Source organism: Hesperophylax consimilis, chromosome 7 (genome assembly GCF_061612785.1).
Source record: "Hesperophylax consimilis isolate HC1 chromosome 7, BYU_Hcon_1.0, whole genome shotgun sequence".
Lineage (NCBI taxonomy): Eukaryota > Metazoa > Arthropoda > Insecta > Trichoptera > Limnephilidae > Hesperophylax > Hesperophylax consimilis.
The window spans coordinates 33274609-33298016 of record NC_142842.1 but is presented as its reverse complement, the minus strand read 5'-3'; the positions used below and the strand labels follow the sequence as shown (position 1 = coordinate 33298016).

Below are 23408 nucleotides of genomic sequence, written 5' to 3'. Positions count from 1 at the left end.
ATCACTCAATTTTTAACTTTCATATTTGGGGATGTAGTGCGGAAGGTTTTTTTAAGGAAAGGAATCAGAGAAAATTCTAAGAATAAAAAAATATATAAGGGGCGATTGACGTATGAATCCATCTCTCCCACTGCCATGCAAGACGTCGGGGAGGTCAAAAAGTCTCCCTCATCAGGCATCTCTCGATTCACCCGCTACCACTCCATGAACATATAATTATAAAGTAAGGACTGTTCTTTTCCATTCCTACTTCGGGAAGAAAAGCAATCTTTGAAATTATATTTAATTTAATTGTACTTACGTGAATTCCAACACACGAGTATAATATACCATATTATAGATAACGGTACTATAATAACAGGGTTAAGTGTCATTTCACTACAATCTACAATAATGACAATTCGCCTTTGGGCTGATATTGTTAGTGCTAAGCGACATTTAAAATTGTCCAATAATAATAATAATAACAGTTACATGAATAGTAAAACGTTTCGAACTTAGATTAAATTAAGCCACCCCTATTATCTCGGGAAATCATTTTATGAACAATATTGTTTAAAGGGATTTGTTTCTTTCATCCAGCACTGAATACGAACATGGAACACGGTTCTATGTGTGGCCTTATAACAATAGTGCGTGCATAATAATATTTACTTGAATTGAAACATTAGTAGTACAATTTAATAGTCAATACTAGCCCTTACGAAAATGCCAGTATTACTAAAATAGTTAATAATCAGTATAAAAGTTGCATGAAATGGACTGGCCGTGTTTGATGACCTGATCTGAATATTTTCAATTTGGGATGCGGGTATGGGTACTGTCGCCCCGGGAACCATTCATTGGATTACAAACACCTTCGCCATAGGTCACCTCAAGTGGTTCGCCACCTTTGGTGACTTAGCAGGGGTGCCCGGATTCATGGATTGGGGGTTGTCTATGTAATTCAAACGTCCGTCACTCGTAGACCCACTGACTCCCCAGATTTTAACCCCTCAAACCTTTTTTCTTCCCAGATCGTTCTCTCCTTCGCTTCCTTAAAATGAAACCTCCACACAGCATCCCCAAAGATGACATAGACCCAGAGGGAAATTATTGTTGCTCAGGTTCTTTTGTGTAAAACCAATGAAAAATATGAATGGCCAGTTACTTCTTCCCCATCTTCCTCTTCCCCATCTCCATCCAATCCCCACTACATTCGGCCTCACAACATACCCCAATTGGGGATGCCATAGTATCTCTGGATCCAGATGGCTGGGAGCAGTTGGGACTCTTGTGCGGTTTCACACAAAGCAGACCTCTATCACAAAAGAATAAGTAACTCGCCTTGCATGAATCGGCCTCGAAACTTCCTAAACACCAAGCGGTCGTACATTCAACATCTCAGCTTGTCGAAATAAACTATCCGTACGTGAGATTTCATCAGAGCGGGGTGTTTGTTACTTCAATATGCTAAACTTACAAGTTGAGGAGACTTATTATCTCGAGGACGACACACGGCAATATGCAGCATACTGGAACACTGAAGCAAAGTCCCGTATTGTCTTTACACGGTAGTCCGTGACATTTTAGAGGTAAAGCCACTGAACAAAATGAACCAATAGAAGTATATGGTGGGCGTATCAGTTATCCGAACTGAGCTCATTTTTTTTCTTTCCGCTAAAATTGAGTAAACCAAATATTTTAGGCTCCGTAGTAAGCGTCCAAAGATGGTTTGAAAGGAATATATTTAAATACGAATGTTAGAGGGAACGCGCTAATAATAAAAACGATAATAATAAGACTCGTTTGAAGTACAAAAAAATGCCTTTGTTACAATATAACATATTAAATAACGGAAAAAAACGTGTTTTTAATAATTTTCTTGGCATTTTTTGCGTTTTATTCAACGAGGGGATTTCATATAATTAAAGTTTCGGCATGACAAATGTATTAATATTATCTTAAGAAATGATATATATTTCATTTGGAACTTAAAGAGTTAACGAGAAAATCGGTAGAAATTAGATATACCGGGGCTTAAATTTCAAATTACTGTTTTGAACAGATGATCGATATATACGAGAGGAATAACGGCCTCCATGGTCGAGGGGTAAGGCTCTTGAGAGCCTTACCTTATAAGGTCGCTAGTTCAAGTGTTTGGCGTGCGCAAGTAAATTTTATTTTATGAATTTGTGTTATTTCATAATTTATTAATTAAAAATAATATTTTGTACATTTGCAACACTTACCAGAGTGGAAGATACTCTCAGTATCGGTCTGGTATAAGACCACCATTCAGAAAAAATATGTTGCTTGAAATGGCTTTCGCCGTGTTTAGTGACCAGATCTGAATAGCCAGGTACTCCTCCATTTACCTATTTCTCATCTCCTTCCCTTCCCCACCACCTTCAGCCTTACAACATACCCCAATCGGGAATGCCATAGTCCCACTGGTTCTAGTCGGTTTGGAGGAGTTGGGTCGCTTGTACGTATTCACATAACAAAAGAGAGTAATTCACATAAAAAACGGCCATTTTAAAAATGATTTTCAGCACAGCCTTTAACATCGTTGGGAATTCTGTCCGCAGGGTCTTTTGGAGAAAAGGCAGTTTTACGATGGAGTAAATACAGAGGTTGGCAAATCATTCTACAGCCAAGCTGTTGAACTCAAGAAAAAGTGGTAAAACAACATCACGATCAACTGTCTATAAATGTTGGGAAAACGTTTGGCGTGTTTCCCGAATGTACAACGATGATGAAATGATCAATGACTCTAGTTCAACGGAGCATTTTTCGTCGAAATACAGGTTTATTTATTTAATTTACATGTCTGTATTTTTCTTTCAAATCTGTTTTTTGGTTCAAATACATGAAAATTTCATAGTTAGCTTTTCAATGATTCTGACGTTATCACAACCCACATTCTGACGATATAAAACAATTAGATAGGCAAATTAGTTAGTGTGGTGTACTGATACATTCATATGGTTAGCAACAAACTTGTATGATAAGGAGTTTTTATTTATGTCTTACAATGAATATAAGTTATTCTGAAGCGGAGAATCGCTCACTGAAAATGCTCGACTGTAGATCGGATTTTTTCGAAACCATTCGGGTATTATACCCTAACGTCTGACGGTTTTTATCATGCAGTACTACTAATGACATCTATGGAAACACCTTAAAACTACATTAAACTTTATATCCTATCTACTTATATTGAAAGACATTCAAACTACAATAATATTTAACACTACAGTTAGATACATATGACGGTAGTTGGACTCCCCACTAAATTGAGCTGATGTTTTTTAAAAATATATATTTTATTTCAGTACATAAAGGCGTAATAGGGCCAACAAATTTACATACATGGATGTTATAATACAAAGATATAACAAAAATAGGTAAAAGGTGGATTACAAATATGTCAATAAACAATTTATTGTTGTCACCTGTACCTACTAATAAGACACTGATTTCGTAGGTACAATCTTGTTCTATTTAAGTAGAGGGCTTCATAATAATATCAGCTTGATACGATTAATGGTAAAACTTAGTAAGTGTTGTAATTTAAAAGTGTGGATAGGTCGATGGTAGATGGATTGATTGATATGGTGGATTTAATAACTTTTTTCATAGTCAGTTTTCTCTCGAATCGGTATTGATCACACTTCTAATGATTTCTCCTTCAGTGGGTAAAGTTCCGTAGTTTGTGCTCCGTGGGGTAGGGGGTGGCAAAAAACTGGGAGGGTGGGAGGGGCGAAGGTGGGAGGAAATCTGACCCGGTCACGTCTCCAAGCAAGACGCTAAATGCATAGAACGTGACGAATAAAGAAAAACAGGGAATATCAAATAAAATAAAGTCGGAAGAGGGTTGAATAACCCTCACAAACCGTTTATTAAGAAACATGGGTGCGTACTCAATTCTCATAACGTCAGATATCGGTAAATCCACTTTTCGATTCCACAGCCGCTATACGGCATTCCGAAACAAACGCTTTATATGTAGATAAGTACCTACTGGATTATTACAAAACTCTTTATAAGTAAGGATAGAAGCATAACCATTAAAATCAACTTCACCTAGTAAAAGTTTTTTAAAAATTACAAAATTTGCTCGAATCCAATACTACGCCGACGCCAATTGGGGAATGTTGCGAGCTGAAGGGAGTTGAAGGAAATTGAAAGAAGTTGAGGAAAGTTAAGAGGTTGAGGAGAGTTGAAAGGAGTTGAAGAGAGTTAAAAGGAACGGGGTACCTAGCTATTCACATCAAGTCACTAAGCTGAAATCATTTCAAGAAAAACTTAGATTCTGACTGGTGGACTTTCACCAAAGCAACACTGATAGTATAGTACCTTGATAGGTACCCAATTAAAGTTACGTGATATATTCACTAAATTTTATTAATTTTTTCATATTATTTATTGACAACTTAATTCGAGATTCCCCCTAATATTGTGAACATGGTAAAAATCACATATCTGTCAACACTGCTACCCACTAACCATGTGAGGACGTATGATTATGGATACAAATAAATTTCTCGGAAATAATTGACTGCTGAGGCGTTTTGTGTATATAAATAGAAATATTATACATACACTAATAAACGACTGGTTTACTGGAAAATAAATTGGAAAGATATATAAAAGATAAATATTAACCATAACACCCTTTTGGGCATAGAGCCGACCTAGGGGTCCGGAAGTGAAAGGTCGTTCAAATAAAAATGAATATGCTGCGTTGTATTATGAAAACTATATCTGCCGGTACTCACCTATTCTGAAGCCGGTAGTACAAAATTATTTTATTTAAGATTATTATCTAATTATTTACACTTTTAATTGTTTTTTTAAACTCTTTTACTATAAAAATGTTTTAAAATCACCTTTTCAAACAATCATTTTTTTATTTAAAAAACTCTTTTCCTATTAAAATGTTTTCAAATCACTCCACAATACAATGTTTATCAGTTGGCCTAAAAAGTAAATAACGAAAGAAAAAATACCTATACGTTCATTTAATAGAACACAAAAACAAAGAAAAATTATAAATTTTCGTTCTAAAATATCGTTTATAACCCCTTTATTTTTATCCCCTGTAACAGAAACTAATTGACACTTCACATGAAAATGTTTGTCATAATTCAATGAATTGTTTGCGATTTCTTTCAATACGATATCCATAGAATTTGACATTTCAAATGAATCCATGCAAACTACCTCAACAATAATAAACATAATTTCGCGAACTAATATTCAAGATGGCTACTATAAATAAATATGTCAGATATGATAGTGTTTACCGCTTTTGACTGTTTGGCAAACGGAAAGAAAGGATATATATAGTTGGGGGACAAAATTTAAAGTAACCCAAGTTTGATATATAGAATAGATTTTCATTTAGACCCTAGATGCCACTGGAGCCCGCTATTACTGTACGAATATTTCAAGCTTAATTAATAATCGGGGAGTTTGATTAATCCATTTTATTTTATTAATAATATTGCAGCTTATTTTTGGGAGACTATTAACCAAATGACCCCCACAGAAGACCCGCAACTGCTTTTGGGATTTGAAAATAAATATAATACAAAAAATAAATAACAAATGTGACAATACAATTTATTTTACAATCAAAATAAAATCAAACCATCATTCTAGCTATATTTCTCTACCTCACACACTTTATAAGTAAGGCATGATATTTTTATAGATTTCCGCCTCATCAAAGGAAAATCGTTCGCGGAGGTCCATCTCTTTCCTTTGAAGTATTCGATAGACCGCTGGGTGTGAAGCTTGGCCGGCGATTTTTTTTAGTATTTTTATTTAATTTAAACCTGTTTTTAACAATAAGAGATTGTATTTCAATCTGTTTAGGTAGGAGGCTAGTGTGCTTAATGCTAGAAGTGCCTACGTCAAGTTTGTAAATCGCTTTAAAATGAAAATAGTTAATCGATTAACTGGCGTATAGCATGTCAAAACCACATTTTTACCTTTTTTATGTGAATACCGTACAAGAGTTCCAACTTTTCCCAACCGACTAGAGCCAGTGAGAGTATGTTGTGGGGCAGAAGGGGAATGAGGAAGAGAAGCGGAAGGTGTGGGAGCACCTAGCTATTCAGATCTTTACACCAAACACGGCAAAAAAATCAAAAAACCCTCACACAGTCATCCAAATAAACATGCAAGATGTTTCTTTATGAAAGCTAGGTATGCTTTTTCTGACCTCCTCGACATTAGTCAACATGTTTAATAGTTTTCTATCGAAACCGGGTAGCAAATGCTTTTCAAATATTACATAACCACAGAGGTGCTTTACCAAGCAAATAAGAAGGTACATGTATTGAAACTGGAAATTATTTGCCTTGATTGTTCAATTACTTTATTTAACAATGTATATTCCCAAATTACAAAAAAGTTAGTACACAAAATTTAATGCCGTCAGAATGGATGTAGGTTGAATTATTAATACAATAAAAGCTAGGTTGTTACATATTGCTTTAAATATTGAGTCGGCTCAGTCGGTAAACATTTCAAGAGCGCTGTATTTATGGAGCAAGAAATAAAAATGAGGCGAAGTCATAAAACACAGATACGAGTAAGGATGAAACCAATTTACGCACATTATGCTTGCGTGAACTATATACGAGTATTATGCACGTCTTTCTTTGAAAAATTATATTGCCACAAAGCCAAAGAGGATGTATTTTATTCAATTTTTGTTCAAACTTTGTTCCATCACTGATGTTTGATCCATAAACATCTACAATTATACAAACATGTAATTTTTGTAATTTCGTCCACTAATATCGAAAAATATTTGTGGGTATTAGCTCCATTATGAATAATATTGGTTATTAATGAAATTGACTGAATATTTATTCGTTGTTACTACATCAAAATTTAAATAGGAGATCATGTTAATCACTGAATTCTTACCAGAAGTGTTACACGGGGAGAAAAGGAGTCGCGTCATACTGTCCTGTGCAGTGTATTGGAGAATGTTCCCGAACAGTCTCCAGGCTCTCGAACGTCTAGATGATTCCGGTCAACGTAATCCGATACTATCGTATTTTCTCGTAGGTAGTCGACCGATGATTCACCGCGCAGTTACAGGGTTGCCGCAAAGCTGCGAGTCTTCAGCAGGGCAGCAAGTTCACGTCAGGGTCACCACTTTGGTGATGTGGTAAGGAGACGATTGAAAGAGGTTGTGAGGTCACAGAGTTTATTGAGTCAGTGTAGTTTTCCCCGGGCTGAATATTGACACCAAGTCAATGGTCGATACCAGATGAAGCGAAGATGAACGGAGTAGAGTGGTCGAGGCGATAAAGTCGGTGGTTCTATACCGCGTTGGTGGAGACCGGATTTACTGACGACGAACGACGATGTCGTCAGTTCGTATGCATCACGTGTAGATGCATGTAGGTGGTGTTCATCACTGGTAAAAACGTGGAGTCTTCCAGGACGTGCTCCAGTGTAAAGTATGTGGTGACCATGGAAGATGTCACAAGGCCAAGGCGCTGTTGTAATCCCGCGGAGTCCATGATTATTTGTAGCCTCTCCTTTAAAGTCATGCAACGCCGGACGACAACGTCCGGCGTTGCATGACTTTGGCAGTTACAATAATGTAAAAATTGTATGTCTGTTATAAAAAAAATATATGTATATACTGTGGTAACTGATTAAAACCCTTATCATCTAGCCTTACCGAGACCAACACTGTAGCAATAAATTTTACTTCTGTTCTACATATTATACCCGTTGACAAACTTCCATTTGTCACTCGTTTGTAGTAATGTCGATTCTGATCGAAAGATTCTAACGAATTGGATGCATTCTCAGTACGTGTCTAATTGAACGGTATACAAATACATACACGACAATTTGTTTCCAAACCAAGCTCTTATTTCCCACTGTGCCAACAATTTGTGCCACTTTAAGGAACAAGGAGATAGAAGGTAGAATGTAGGGTAGTAGGAGGGTGATATACTCATGTGTTAGGCTTTGGAAACAGGGGAGTATCGTGACAAGAGCACAGAAAGGCTAGGGGATGAATAAACCCGTTCCTATTGTGTTTGGGGAATAATCGTTGTTCATCTTCTTACTGGTGCAGAGACACTGCGAAAGCGTACTCCATGTTATCATAAATCCAGTAGCAGTCGGTTCGGGATGTTATATGGTAGTTAAAAGAGAAAGTATCACGATTCTGATAATAATGTTTTTTAAATTTTATATACGGGATTTAATAATAAATTTAATAATTTTCAAATGTGAGAGTGCTTGTTTGTAGAAGGTTAGGCTAGGTTTTGAAAGAATGGAGTTAGTTCAATTTCGCGACTGTCATCAATAAAACTAGAAGCAGATAACTGGATTTTGTTTTGGTTTACATTTGGCCTTTGTTCAAATTTATCCAATTTATTGGTCCGTAACGCTTCGATTCTCATCCAGATTGTTTATAAAGAATGACTTACTAAGCAACTTTTAAGCAGCGACACAATTTTAAAATTTGTATATTATTAGTTCAGGCCCGTGAACATTCGTCGGATAGTCTGAATTCTTGATACATCAGTTCCAATTTTGAAATTTTAAAACATTTTAAAACATTTTTTTAAATATAACATATACCTAGGTAGGTGCTTATCGTTTGTCTGATAAGATCACATAATCAGTTCAAATTTTGAAAGTGACACCATACTTTAAAGCAAATTCGATTTCACTGAACCAGAGTTACGCAGGACGCACAGACAACCGCAATTAGTATTTTTTATGAATATTATAACTATGTATAGCAGAAACCTAACTGGTTGATTCGAGCTATCAACGTTGATAAAACAAACATATTGAATGACTGAAGTAGGTCGGAAATGGGACACTGTTTGTTTTTTGTTTGTTTTTTAAACGTAATAAATAATAACTTATTTTCATTTGGCAAAGAAGGTTATTGTTCAGTGTCATAGCATGGATTTATATTATGCAGAATGTTGCATTGATTAGAATAGCTCCACAGCGCGTCTCAACTTGTAATGAAGTACTACGTAATAATTCTTTGTAAATGGGTTTAATATTTTTTAAATTTCTTTCATGTGGTTGAATTTTTCCTCCGCAAGAAGCTATTTCCTACACCCCACTTATATGGGTAAAATACCTCACTATAGTCGGCGGATAACAAAAGCTTCATGCACTCTTTTTCTTCATTGTTCGCTTGAGACGGCTAAATTTGCTGGCCTAACTTTTCGAAGCGGTTCCGGGTCAATTAGTCCGTCAGCCCCAAATTGATTGATCCAGGAATTTCCGCTTTTGCTCTGTTTCTTCGGAACTTTGTTCTTAGGTAATAATTAATAAAGAAAGTCTTTTGATGTTGCAGTTCGCTGTTATGTCATGTACTTGCCAATTGATTGTGTGATTACACGACGATGGTGTCCAAAAAACTCATCAAAATGACAATTCAACACACTTTTAACAAGTGATATAATGTCATGAAACAAAAAGTAGATTAAATAGCTCGTGGAGAAAAATACTTCTAAGAATCTCTTAAAATATTTGTAATTCGGTTAGTAACGGGATTGCAGCACCTTTACGCATTTATTAGTAGGTTTCCTGATAAACTATGCCATGTTTTATCACAATGTCGGAACAAATGTTAATAAAAATCCTAAAATTTCCAGATTTCCAGGGTTTGTAGATTTTGTACATTTGTAGAGCCTCTTATCAAATTAGCAATCTCATTTTTGTCTGTGTAGGTTAGTATTTTTTTTAAAGAAAGACAAACATTCCCGGGTTACGGATAACCTAACAATATTTGAAAATCTCCTACTACCGCACACAGTAAGCGGAAAATGTAGCTTGTGTTGTGATGGATGACTTAGTCAGCCGAGGAATTGAAAACACTATGCCTGGGTGGAACCCAAACGTGATGTCAACTCATCCACCAACCGGTTAGGTTTATATGTTAGTTTTTATTAGTAGTGACTTTATTATCACTTTTTAAAAATGTGTTGAATTGTCATTTTGTTGAGATATCATAGAACCCAGGATGTTATTGGAAAAACATATTTTCTGAACTATTAGCAATCAGAAATGAGGCTTATATGGAACTGACTCTCATATGTACAATTATTGTCGAATGGTTAGCACATGGTTTTATGAATCAGTCTTGCGAAACGAACAAAAAATAAACGGTTTAGATGTCGTTTTAATTTCTAGAATCGCGAACAGTTTAAGCCTCTTATAGTTGAACTTTTTAAGATCTAAAACGCTCAAGGAATATCAACAAACTCCTGGAATGAAACTCTAGCAATTAGAGGAAATTATACTTGGAAAGGATTTTTATTTGTTCCTTTTGTTATTAATCTTCCTTGATAATTATCATAACAGAGAAATAATAATAAGCATGTATAACATTAGCCAATTTGATTAGTTTTATTTTGGATTAAAAGAAACCATTATTTATAAAAGGTAATTGATTATTTTTTTTACGTGAACGCGTGAAGATTATTATTAAAATTGAAAGTTATTTTAAGTCACTGAATACTCTGAACAGTACTTGACTTGTTAGGGAGGGGATTACATTTATAATTTATCGAACAATTATGCTAATTTGTTATTCGAATAAATTTTATAGTGCAGTATTGCAATTTTCACATGCGATGTTGTTATATAAAATCTTGAATAACATTTATAACTGATTGTCCTGAATTATTAAATAAAATTGATTGGTGACACGGCACACACGTCCGTGCAATCTTTTTAAGGAAAAACACCGTATATTTTTACAAGTTTGTTCTTATATCTACCATTCATAATGAATGGTATAAGAACAAATTAGTATATAGTATATAATGTAGTAAACTGGTATAAGTACAATATATAAATGTTTTTTTGAAAAAAATAAATTTTAAAATTTAAATTATAATCAAAATGTTTGCTTATATTTAAGATGATATTGATATCTTCAATTGTAACGGAAATAAATGTAAAATCTCTATTAAACATATATAAAAAATGTATTCGGTTTCGTGATAACTCAACACAATTATAATTCAACACACATCTTTAAAAAGTGATATAAAGTCATTAAAAGCGATGAGAAAAAAATCTACTTCACTTAGTTTCTATTTCATCACTTTTCATAACTTTATATCACTTTTGAATTTGATGTGTTGAATTGTCATTTTGATTTCTGTAAAAAAATGTAACATCATGAATCTTACAATATCAATTTTAAAAATAAAATATATTATTATGCATTTTACTAAATTAAACCTTAATGGATAATTTACACTTCCGAAAGTGTTTATTTTGTGAAATAATCTAATTTATCAATTTCCAAAATTTCCACTAGTACTTACATGGTTTTCTGGGTGACCGAGTAACTCATAAAAATGACGATCCAACACAACTTTAAAAAGTGATATTAAGTCATGAAAAGTGATGAAATAAAACCTAAGTTAAATAGTTTATGTAACTTTTAAAGAAGGTTATCATTGTGGCAAAAGAGGACTTAAGACAATTAACAATCATATCAGGCACCACTTTGTTTAGTATTCTTGCAAATCATATTAAGTCTATTTTAATTTAAAAAGTTAGTTAATATTTTTTCATCCTTGTCCTTTCTTACAATAAGATTTTATGTAAGTCCCATTTGATTAAATCTTAATGTCACTCTATCTGTCTTTATTATCGACCTTGTTTCTTCTTGGGAATAATGATTAATAAGTAGTTACGGTTCAAAGATTGTTACAATATGCTGTCAAATTATCTGGTATCCAATACATATTTTGCCTTTCTTTTTGAAATATTTTGTGTTTGTATGTAGTATTACTTAAAGTTTGTGAACTCTATTTTTGCTTCCCTCAAATATAAATTGTAAACCTAGATACAGGTTTAGTCCTAGTGAGGTTGATTTTTATGAGAATAAAACATGATTTATGTATAATGAGATGAAATAAATAAATGATATACCTTCTTAAAGCGATACTTTTTAAGTTGATAAATTTCGTTTAAAAACAGTAAACTTCAGGTGCATATCCGCAGAGGTAGAGTATAGAAGTCAAGTATTAACCGGCTGACAGATCCAAATTTCACCCCGTCACGTCATTTCCAGCATTGAAACAAAATGTCCGCCACCCCCACAGGTAATATTAAACCCTCCCGTCCCTTACATACTTCTACACCCCTCTTCCACCATACCCCTCACCAGCCTTCATCCCCTGGGCGTGTAATTGCACGAGAATGAGTGCGGCTACCTGCCGCCAGCCCTCACCCCCGCCGCTCGTGTGCGCCCCGTGGAGCCTGTATAATATTCCTTGAAAGCCTACTTCATAGAGCGCGAATTCCAAGAGAAATTGTTTTCAATGAAGGCCGGTTTTACATTAACTTTGTATATGCTTATACTGGGTATGGTTTCTTTTGTTGCATACACAATACAATCATTCAATAATTTGAATTCAATTTGGGGCTATATTGAGTTTATTGCGATGATGAAAATTGGTCAGAACGCTTTGTTTATTTAAATTTTATCGCGCATTTTTCAGCATTCCTTTGTTTATTTTCTTTTAGCGTACGAGTGTGTAGGTATTGCGTTATTATTTGATTATTTTAGTATTCACCACAATGTGTATTTTGGGAGCTAAAAAATATAAAAACAATATCTCAATAATCACCTTTTGAAATACTATAAATTAATTTATTGTAAAAAAAATGCGTAAGTAAATACAAATGTTAATATTTTTAATGAGCGCTTTTGTTGTATAATTGATGACCAACTGCTTTGCCATTTTAACGGGTATTTATATTGAAATAAAATTAAATTAAATTGTTAGTAATCCGGTTAAAAAACGGGATTGTAGGCTGTACGTATTCATTCACCTACATTTTTTTTAAAGTATAAAATGACGAAATGCATAAATATTAGATTTTTTATGTACACGTGTTCTGACATCGTGATGATACATTCGTATCGTACTAAAAGTTTATTAGGAAACCTATCAATTCATTTGTTAAGTGCCTGAAATCCAGTTTTTAACCGGCTTAGGTATAATTAGAAGAGATTTTTGATAAAATGGCAATATTCTATATTAGTATTGACTAAAAAAATTTTCTTTTAATAAAAGCTTAAATTACATAAATATCACAGACAAATTTTCATAAATCGCTGTAGATGGATTAGATTTTTAATATGTGCAACATTATTTTCACCATTACTCCTGAGAATTCGGGGGCAATACGAGGAAAAATAAAACAATACGCTATATTCTTTAAACAATATTTAAATTTTTCCAATACAAAAGTACCGAAACTCATACGTAGCCAGGTAAACACTTCCAGTAACACCTAAAAATATGTAGTGGTACGCCACTACTTCATTTGAACGGAATTCCAGAAGTTTCGATTTTTTTTTTTTTTTTTTTTTTTCCAAACAAGATTCTTGGATGTTCTTTTATTATTTTTCATTTTTGTTTGGCAAATTCTACATAGTAACCAAATTGTTTTAGAATCTTCTTTAACTTATAAAAGCGGCAGCGTGAAGGAACTCACCAGTGAGTCAGTCGAGTCAGTCCAGTGAGTCGAGTCAGTGTCGAGCGTGAAGGAACTAACGAGCCACAGTCGAACTTCAGTGTAAAAAAAAAACCAGCAAACCAGAACTCAGGCCAGCCGAGTCAGTCGGAGTCATGAACCTGACACAAAACCTCGAGTCGCTACTGAATGACCTCCGCACCAAAAACCCACCTCTGGCAGTCATTCAAGCTTTTATTACCACTCTCCCACCAGCCACCACAGCCACGACCTCGCTTTCGACCACCACACCACCACCCAGGCTCCCGACTACAAACTACACTCCTCAGCTCCTGTCTCCCATAGTGTCACCCGTAAAGGCCCCCGCCCCGCCGCAAACCAAGCTTGCTCCCAAGACCCAGCTAAACCTCACCACCATACTCCAACCGACCACCACCGCACAAATCCACGCCCCCCAGCCCACGGAAGATTTCCCCCCGCTGAACGGTGAATGGAGTGCCCCTGCCCGGAAGAAAAGGAGGGCCCCCGCCTCTTCCCCCCGCCCCTCTTCACCGATACCGACCCATAACAGCTTCACCATCCTGACCACCCCGGACTCCGACCCAACTGAAACCATCATCACCGACGTACCCGCTACCGCTGGCCCCTTCACCACCCCCACCGCACACTCTCACCGCACGGCCAAAATTCCGCCCATTTTAATCAAATCTGCAACAAACTGGAACGCCCTCCGTACAAAACTGATGGCGGCGGGGGTAAACATCGCCCACGCAAAGGTCATCCCCCACGGCATCGCACTCACCACCTCCAACTCTTCCAGTTTCCGTCTTGCGACAAAGATGCTTGATGAGCAGCTGACCCCCTTCCACACTTTCGAGTTGTCCGAAGACAAAACGACAAAGGCAGTTCTCCGTGGCATCCCTACATCAATAACCACCGAAGAAATCAGAGTGGAGCTGGAAAACCAACAACTCCCGGTGATTTCAGTGACAAGAATGCGAGCTGGACCCGACCGCACCGACGTACCAATGGTGCTCGTCCAGCTCACCCACGGAGAAACAGGGAGGCAGATCTTCCAACTTACCTCCATATTCCACCTTATCATAAAGGTGGAATTCCTTGATCAGAAATCTGCCCCCTCCCAATGCCACCGATGCCAGTTCTTCGGACACTCCTCGAAGGGCTGCCACCTCCCCCCCCGCTGCGTCAAATGCGCGGGGCCTCACTTCACCGCTGAATGCCTGAAGCAGAGGGAAGACGGCCCCGGCAAATGCGCAAACTGCTCTGGACCCCACACCGCCAACTACTCTCTCTGCCCAAAGAGACCAGCACCATCCGCCCTCCGAACAAACTCACGTGCGCAGGTACCCTCCCAAACCACCTTCTCCTCCCGCCCATCTGACCCAACCATCTCCTACGCCAGGGCCTCAAACCCGAGCGCCCCCCCAACCCTTACCGCCCCCCTTAACATTAACGCCCCCCATACCGCCCCCCTCACAACCACCGCCCCCCTTATCGCCCCCCTTTATACCGCCCCCCTATCTACCGCCCCCCTCTCTACCGCCCCCCTCTCTACCGCCCCCCCCTTTACCGCCCCCCCCTTCAGTTTTTTCGATTTTATCGCCAAAATAAATTTCTCCAAGATCGGAGAACTCTTCTTCGATCTCCTCCCAAAGTTCATGTCGGCGGGCTCACCGTCCGACTACGTCACCATCCTTCTAGCAGCAGTCCCCCAAATCTTTGGTCTTTTCTCCAACTAAAATGGCTAGCCCTCCTACTACCCTGCCCTCCGCGCTACGCATTGCATTCTGGAATTCAAACGGTATCGGAAACAAACTCCCAGAGCTCCGTCTGTTCACCAACACTCACAAATTGGACATTTTATTAATCAACGAAACTCACCTCACCCCCGCTCACACACCAAAAATCGCAAACTACACGATGTACCGGAATGACCGCACACACTCTCGCGGAGGCGGCACCGCCATCTACGTGAGAACTAAACTCGCACACTTACACAACCCCACACCCACATTAACAACGCTCGAATGCACCACCATAACCATATACACGAAACACTCCGGCCCGCTGAGACTTAGCTCGATTTACAACCCCCCCCAGCAGCGGCTACGGGAGTCGGATCTCGAGCTACTTCTTGGCGGCGACGTACCTACTATCCTAGCGGGAGACTTTAACGCAAAGCACCCCGCCTGGAATAGTAGAGTCACCAACCCCAACGGCATCTTTTTACACAAATTTCTCGATACCCATCCAGACACCATAGCCGTCGCCCCCGTGGACCCCACCCATTTCTCCGACCTGGGCTACACCCCCGACGTACTCGACATAGCTCTATTCTACAAATCATCCTGGAATTACTGTATTGAATCCATCACCGACCTCAGCTCTGACCACAACCCCGTGTTGTTAACCCTCCAACGTTTCGCCCCCACGCCACCACCTACAATGAAAACCAAAACTGATTGGACATACTTTTCGCACAGAGTCGGCGAAAAAACCCAAATAAATTCATCCATCCAAAACACCGCGGACCTGGACCTCGCGGTTGACGAACTCACCGAAACCATCTCCTCAGCAATATCTGAAGCCTCAAAATCTCACCTCATGAAAAGCCCCCCCCCACTCCAAGATTCTCTCCCCTCTCCAATAAAATCACTCATCCAAACAAAAAACTCCCTTCGTCGCCAATGGCACAAATATCAAAACCCCAGAATCAAAACGGTCATCAACCGCCTTCAAGCCCAAATTAAAAAAGCACTAACAGAGCACTCCAATTCAACCTGGAACGACAAGCTACAAAGCATCAACCTACAAGATGGCTCCTTATGGAAACTTGCAAAAGCCCTTCAAACCACCTCCACACCAAACCACCCCATCCAAACCTCATCCGGGCTCGTCTTCGACGACCCGGACAAAGCTGAGGCGTTCGCAGACAGCCTAGAAAAACAATTTAGCCCCAGCCTCAAACACGCCGACCCCATACACATTACTAACGTCAACCGCAAAGTAAACTCAATCTTCAACAACCTCCCCTCCACCAACATTCATTTCACCACACCCGCAGAAGTTCGCCGAACTATAAAAAGTCGGAAGAACAAAAAAGCTCCAGGTCCCGACGGCATCACAAATTTCGCACTAAAAGCCCTCCCCCGCAAAACAATTCTGGCCCTAGTAAACCTCTTCAACACCGCCCTTCGACTGCGCCACTTCCCCAAAAGCTGGAAGCACGCCCACGTCATCGTTTTAGCCAAACCTGGCAAAGACCGGCTCCAGTGCGAAAACCACCGACCAATCAGCCTCCTCTCCAACATTGGAAAAATCTTCGAACAAATCCTCCTCACCAGGCTCCTCAAGCATTTACACGAAGTCTCTACACTTCCCGACGAGCAACACGGCTTCAGAGCTGAACATTCTACCCTTCATCAACTCCTAAGAGTCACCGAACTCATTCTCGGCGGCTTCAACTCCCAGCGGTCAACTGGCACCATATTCCTGGACATAGCCAAAGCTTTCGACAAAGTATGGCTCAACGGCCTACTTTTCAAACTCCACGACACAGGGATCGATCCCCAGCTACTCGGGACCCTAAAATCTTTCCTACATCGCCGCACCTTCCAAGTGAAGTACGGCAGTGCCCTCTTCACCACTCGCTTTATGACAGCAGGCGTCCCCCAAGGATCCCTGCTGTCCCCCACCCTCTTCAATATCTACACACACGATATTCCCCTTCCAGAAAATTCAACCCCCCACTCCAAAAAAGCAATTTACGCCGACGACACGGCCCTTCTGGCGCAATACAGTTCTCCCAGGATGATAACTTACCGACTCCAACAAGACATCAACAAACTCCAAGACTGGTATGACAAGTGGCGCATCGATGTGAACCCCTCCAAAAGTGTAGCGGTTTTCTTCTCCCATAGAAAGAACCTTTGCACCCCTTGGAGGGCTGTAACTCTTCACGGCGAAGTCATACCATGGCACAACACCGCCAAATATCTTGGAGTGACCCTTGACAAAAAACTTTCCTGGACCGCCCACATTTCAGAAACGCTTAACAAAGCCAGGAAAACCTCTAGTGCCCTCTACCCCCTCCTTCATGCAAACTCAAAAACCTCTCTTTACAATAAACTCACCATCTACCGCGCTAAAATCAGACCTATCATTACCTACGCCTCCCCCATCTGGGCCACGGGGAACACCAAACGTCTGGAACAATTCCAAAATGCAACGCTCAGACGATACACCAAAAGTCCATGGTTTGTCAGAAACTCGATAATAAATTCAGGCACGAAAATCCCCCCACTTAGGAAACACATAGTCGATCTGGCCAAAACTTTCTTCAGCAACCTAGCATCAAACCCCAACCCCAGCATCTCTAGCCTGGGTAAACCCAATCCAAGCGACACCTTCTCCAAATGCCCATACCCCATCTCCATTCTACTCCCCCCCTAATGTGCGGGCTTAAAACAATATATTTTTAAAAATAAATAAATAAATCACACATACCAAAATAAAAAAAAAAACAATCTCACATCACTCAGTCGCCTAAAGGCAGCCCGCACATAGGGCACAAAACCCCCCCTCCAGGTACCTGCGCACTTCAGACAACGAGAAAAAAAGCTCCTAACAAGAGACTTTGCACCTCGGAAAAAAAAAAAATCCATTAGATATCAGAACTCACCAGTATTCCGTCTCCAAACCGCCAGCCAAGTTGACCTAAATATCGCCAGCATTTTATTGTGAATAATAAACGAGATTTTTATTTGTACACTAATATAACCACAAATATAATAATATTTTTCATTTATTTACGGCCAAATAAGCTGCAGGAAAAATTTATATAGATCAACAAACGATGATTCTGAATATATAAGTTATATTATATATTATTATACGTAGAATTTATAAATGGTCATTTAAAAACCAATAAAAAAACATGTCATTAAATGCGGGGAATTTTTAAGATTTTAGAGAAATTGCGGAGAACCTTTTTGTGGAGATCTGAGCATTTTTCGGTAACAATGTGCCATGTTGGTAATATTTACAATTATTGTGACAACGTACTACATTTCATTTTCGTTTGTAGCATATTTTCAAAAAAGTTTGAATTTAAAGCCTGCACGAAATATTAAATCCGAAAATGACTAGATAATGAAAAAAAACAATGCCAATTTCAATAGAACATAGAAATTGGAAACATTGGTCCATATTCACATTAATGCGAGTTTTTAAGCACCAGTAAATTGTTTATCGCACCTTTTTTACACAGTTGATATTTGTCACATAAGAACAATTCGTTTCTTCGACTCGTTCTTGAGTTCAACAGCTCGGCTGTGGAACGATTTTCCGACTCATGTGTTCCCTCCTTCCTGCAAAATGGAGTCTCTTCGAAACCATGTTCATTGTTCCATCTCCTCTAAAAGACCTTTCCAAACAGTATCCTCAAAGATGACATAGGCTCATAATGTAAAAATAATATTCCTGAATTGAACCCAGGACCTTTCTTCGAAGCCAGTGAGATGGGATAAAATAATAATAAAGAATAAAATAAATTCGAATCAGATCTAAGTAATTTATTCATTTAGAGTAATTGAAGCAGAACTAGGTAATTTATTCAATTAGATAGTTGAAGAAAAGCTAGGTAATTTCTTCAATTAGAGTAGTTGAAGCAGAGCTAGGTAATTTATTCCATTAGAGTAGTTGAAGCAGAGCTAAGTAATTTATTAAATTAGAGTAGTTGTTCTACTGCCGGAAATGCATTTTAAACTTTAAAAAATGATATGTGAAATATTTTGTATACAACACAATTTAATCATACAGAATCGATATGTTTCGAAACCAATGGTATCTTCATCAGAATTAACATAATATAATGAAAATGAACAAATTTAAAAATTGACAAGTATAGAAAAATAAGTTCGTAAACACAAACATTTATTTTTATAAAAAAAATATGTACAATCAATTATATTATTTTAAAGAGGTTATAATTACATGCATATATTTAAGTATATAGCAATTTGTCATTATAAACTAACACTTTTATGTTTACATCGAAAAGCTTTTAATAACAATAATAACTCCTTTATTCTTTTATATGGATTCGTAAATGTTTTAGCCGTATGCATAAATGTAAAATGTAACTATTTTATTAGAATTCAATTTATGTAATAGATTTTTTTATAATAATAACTACCTTTCTCATTTGTCTATTTTTAAATTTGTTCATTTTCATTGTATTATATTTATCCTGAAAAAGAAACCATAGGTTTCGAAACAAGTCAATTCTTATAGATTAAATATTTTTGTTTACAAAGTCTTTCATTTTCATATAGTTAAAGGACGCCACAAAGTATTGCAATTATTGAAGAAATTTCAAAAAACGTATTGATTAATATTCAAAAAAAGGTAATCTCTGTTTTCATAAACTTTTTGTTGAGAATATCAAATTTAGCACCGCCTAGGATTGAACACGTTACTAAGGACCAAAAGTAAACATATTCCAAACAATGGTATTTAACTTGTTCTTATTGCAGGAAAGCTTATTGGGTTAGTTATGATTTTACTAACCACAACCGCACACATATCTTGGGATAACTAGTTGGTAATATAAATCAAATTGCGCATTGTTAAACGTAGATAAATAACCTTATTCCCTTATATTACCCTCGAGAGCAAACAACAGTCTCTAATGCAAATAATATAGGGATGGTTTTAGGTGTAGCTCGGAAGGGTTAATGAATCTCCCCTGCCACCCCCAACACCTCTCGTTTGAACCCTTATATCAACAATTAACCCTTCGCAATACCTGGGGAGGGTCCAAACGCATTTCAAGTACCCACTTTACTAAACAAAGTTATATAAATAGGGCTTCATTTGTTTTAATTACAATGATGTGGTCTTCTGTGATGGTATATTCACTTAAAACAAGCTCATTAAATAATAATAATATTTTACTTATAATTCCTAACGATTCTGTATTATTTTAATGTATTACGTAATATGAGTATCAGTTGTTATCGGAAAACGTTTGGATACAATTTATAAAACGAAAAAAAAATACAGAATGTACAAGTTACGGTTCTTTGAGAAAAATGAAATTGATTTGTACAAGTATTTTCTTCTTCCGTAACTCATTATCCTACTAGACCACTTCACCACGAGGCAGAGCATGGCACAAATTCACATCCTGATGGAAAACGAAACCGGAAAGGCGTCAGGAAAACGAGTCGTGTCAAAAGCCTGGAGATAGAAATGTTTGGATGAAAGTGGAAGAATACATCAATAAAAACATCGTTTATAAATAAAATTATCGCTTAACATCATTACCTTACCCTTCGACATTTAAAATATAATGCTACCTATCCATCGATATAATATAGATGTTTTTATGTTTATTAGCCCTCCAAATCATCATGACATATTCTATCAAGGAGAATCGACTTGCAAAAATATTTTTATCCTAACAAAAAATTCAATTTATTTACCTGAAAACTACATCAAAACTTTGGAATTCCATGTTATCTTTTACACTTGTACTATCTATATTGTATTATATTATTAAATTTGATTTTAATTAAATTTTTAAAAAATAAATGGAGTTCTATGAATTAAACACAAAAACAATAAATAACACAAAAGGCTGTCATTGATACAAACAGGTAAAATAAATAATGGCATGCCACGATGAAGCGATGTATCAATGTGGTGTGTGTCAAGACCGAGTTGTTGGGCGTTCCGTCCTCTCTGCCTACCCCTGCGGAGAAATGGCGTGATGGTTAGTTAGTTTTAGTGAGTTACTTTGAAACAATGTTCTTATGTGTAAATAATTCAAATGTGTTTATAAACTTAGTAAATTGTCATATTTTTTTGGCATACAGTATCTCACTCATTTATCATTAATTACTTCTTTGCACATATTTATATGATTTTAAATGACGAATCGGTTTTTAGTTGCAATTTATTTTTTTATATGTACAATTATTTATCATTGTTTAATACATTAATACCAGTAATTTTATAAGTAACAGTCGGAATGGAGTAATTTTCATAGTAATTAGTTTGGTATACGAATGATATCCTTTTTCAGTGTAAAACGCCTAAATGATACGACGCTAAATAGATGTTTCGAAAATTATTCGACAAATGCTGGAAATCATAATATATATTTTTAGTTGATTTGAAGATCCGTTGTTTTCGCAAAGTACGATGCGCTACACATTTTATTTTTGAGGTACAATATTTTGAAGGGACATTTATCTCGATCTCTGTTGATAATTTTTTTGGGTATTAAATTGAACTGATAGAATGTATTCTTCGCCATCAATGCGAGAGTATTCCGTGATGGAAATTGAAAATATCATTCCATTTCGTTATTGATTTTCTTGTCGAAATTAATTGAATTAAAAAAGGTCACGTTTTGGGACAAAAATCCGTGTGAAAAAATCGTAAAAATTTGAAATTTGTTTTACCAAATTACACAGCCGAAACATTTTTTCGACGCTAACGGTGCTATTGGTAATTTTATTCTTTTGTTGATCCTAATAACACTTTTTGAGTCCTCATAAATTATTACGTTTTAAATTAAACGGAAAGGGTGAATAAAAGCCCCTTGAACTGCGAAAACCCGCGGTTAAAGCCATCCTTGAAAAACCTGTTAAATGATAATTGAATCCCTTCCTCTTTGCTCTCCCCACAGGAGAGGTACTGTACTACGTACTACCCTAGGTAAGTGGGTGGGTACCTGCCCAACCCCGTGGTTTAAGTCATTACACATTCATTTTACTCAGGTAGCTAACTTCCGGATATATAAGGGAGCCACTTTAGGATTGTTTTACAGGGACATTTCAATATATTCATGAATACCCGAGGCTCACAATATTCGGTTTTTGTTGCCAATAATTTAGATCCTTATATTTGGAGGTCTCGCACGGACCATCACTTCAGCCTTATATGTACGATGATGACATCCGTCATCTATGGTCAGTTAGCGATATTTGCGAGCACGGTCAGAATATTGTGGAGTTATCATAATCCTATTTGGTGATGATGTTAAAATTTACAAAATTATTTCTAATCTCTTTCTTATGACTGTAATATATTACAATTAAGTCTTGCGAGGTTACAAGAGTGGTGCACCCGTAATGAACTGTGCATTCCTAAATATTAAAAAATGTCAAACGTTAACTTTTATCCTTATCAATCCTTATCATGCATCAATAGCATTATTCTAAAAAGAGTCGAGCAAATTATGGATCTTGCGATAGTAAACTAACTTTTGATCCTCATATAAATGAAATAACGAACAAGGTAATGAAATATTTGGGGTTTATTTTGAGAACGGTGAAAGATCTTAATTTAATTAATTTATTCATTTGAATTACTATTCACTCAGTTGTTGAGAAGAAATCTAGGGTATAATTCAACAATCTGGGCTCCATTGTATAAGATTCTCTAACTAAAAATCGAGAGAGTTCAGCATAAATTTCTTAGATTTATTGATTATAAATAAGGAATACCAGTTGAAGATATTAATTACACCTTTTTAATGGACTAAACTAAACTTAACAGACTTACCGTCAAAGTGTACAGTGGTTGATTTTGTCTTTTCAAAATAGCGAAGGCGGATTAGACGCCATATAAGAACATTATTACTCAACGTGTACCCACGCGTAAGACAAGACTACACTCTATAATGTCCCAAAGTCTGCTAATTATTATTTTTATTTATTTCGAATATTATTATTTAGAAATTTTACCAATTTATAGGCTATACAGACTAGGTAATAATTAGTACCAGATACCAGATTGGGTGTTATGCAGAACCTAGCTTAAGATTAGTATAAGAATAAACATGAACTGTTTGTAGTAAAGCAAATTTGTAA

At 36.9% G+C, this 23408-nt stretch overlaps 1 protein-coding gene across 1 annotated transcript in view; it reads left to right on the top strand.

Annotated features, from left to right (window-relative positions):
- Window positions 1-23408, top strand: part of LOC149422643 (dipeptidase 1-like) — a 480722-nt gene that overhangs the window by 371238 nt on the left and 86076 nt on the right. The window lies entirely within an intron of this gene.